This window comes from Meleagris gallopavo, chromosome 30, assembly GCF_000146605.3.
Source record: "Meleagris gallopavo isolate NT-WF06-2002-E0010 breed Aviagen turkey brand Nicholas breeding stock chromosome 30, Turkey_5.1, whole genome shotgun sequence".
Lineage (NCBI taxonomy): Eukaryota > Metazoa > Chordata > Aves > Galliformes > Phasianidae > Meleagris > Meleagris gallopavo.
The window spans coordinates 965,058-966,479 of record NC_015040.2 but is presented as its reverse complement, the minus strand read 5'-3'; positions in this window follow the sequence as shown (position 1 = coordinate 966,479).

Sequence of the window (1,422 nt, the reverse complement as noted above, 5' to 3'; positions counted from 1 at the left end):
AGAAAAAAACTAAACTAAACACCAAAACACAACAATGGCTTTAAAAAGCAAAGCAAAGCGGTGTGCATGCGGAGCTCCCAGCTGTGTGCTGGGTTGGTTCCTGAGGACAGCCTTCCTGAGGACAAAAGCAGTTGTGATGTGCTTGAGAAACAAAACCACTCCTGTGGGATCTGGTTTATTTCAGAGGGAGCCTGGCCTCTTCTGGCTGGAAGGAAGGGGGGACGCCACGCCGGGGTGAGAGGGGGGCTCTCTTTGTGAAGCCAGGCAGAATTTGTTGCCCTTTGTGTTTCCCTTTCTGTTTTTTAATCTCCACGTTGATGCCAGGGGACCTGTTGATTTTCTTCGTTGTTGAAGCTGTATGGGAAGAGAGTTTGTGTCTGTGTGCCTGGGGTGCTGAGTGCCGTGGGAAGTGCTGCAAAGCGCTCACGTGTGCGTCTGGTGCTTTTAATTTAAGGAGAAGCTGTTCTGCTTGCAGCAGCCTGTTCTGTCTTACCGTGTCCGTGTGCCAACGCCGTGCCCTCCCTCCCGCACCGGGCTGTGCGTGCCGTTCCCTCTCCTTGGGATTTCCCTGGCTGTGTATATATAGACCTTGACCTGTTCTCCGTAGGGTGTAGAGGCAGTACTTCTTTTCCTGAAAGCAGGCTGTATGGGTAGCGGTGCCACCAGCCCCACGGTGCCCAGCTGTGAGCTGTCGTCACATCCAGCAGCCCCTGCTGCCCCTCCAGTATCACTGGGTGTAATTCTAAAAACCCAACGTTGGCACAACCACTCCGTTCTTGCAGCAGGAGCACAGCACTCAGTTTGGGGTTGGGCTGAAGGCCTCCTGATGTATCTTTTGTGGGTTTTGGTTGGTTGGTTGTTTTTTTTTTTGGCACTGTTAAATGTGGTGGTGGAGCACTGAGTGGATTTGATGGTCACGAATCCCACCCAGCGCAGGTTGGGGGCTGCAGGTGGCTGTTTGGGGGTGGGTGGGGGCTGAGCTGTTGTGTGGGAGCTGAGGGTGGCAGTGGGGGAGCGTGGGGCTGCGTGCCTTCCTGCTGCCCTCATTAACCAGGGAAAGGAGGAAAGCCTTCATCAGCTGTTGTCTGTGAGCAGGGGGCAGCCCGGAGTCTCTGTGACAGTCTGTGACCGTGTGGCGTTGTTACATATACAGCATCGTGTGGTGGGGAGGGGGGAAAGAAAAAAAACAAACAGAAACAAGTATTGAGTTGTAACTTTTCCATGTAAAGCGTTCTAACTGGCATTAAACAAGTTGTGAATTTACACATCGGCTGTTCTCACCTTGGTGTTCTGGGGACGCCCTGAGCTCTGTGTGGACACAGCAGTTTAGTGCTGCCTGCTAATGGGGCGGTGGTCCCTGCGCCGAGTGGCACAGAGGTGCCCCCTCCCCCCCACCCCCACCCTGTTGCCACTGTCGCCGTT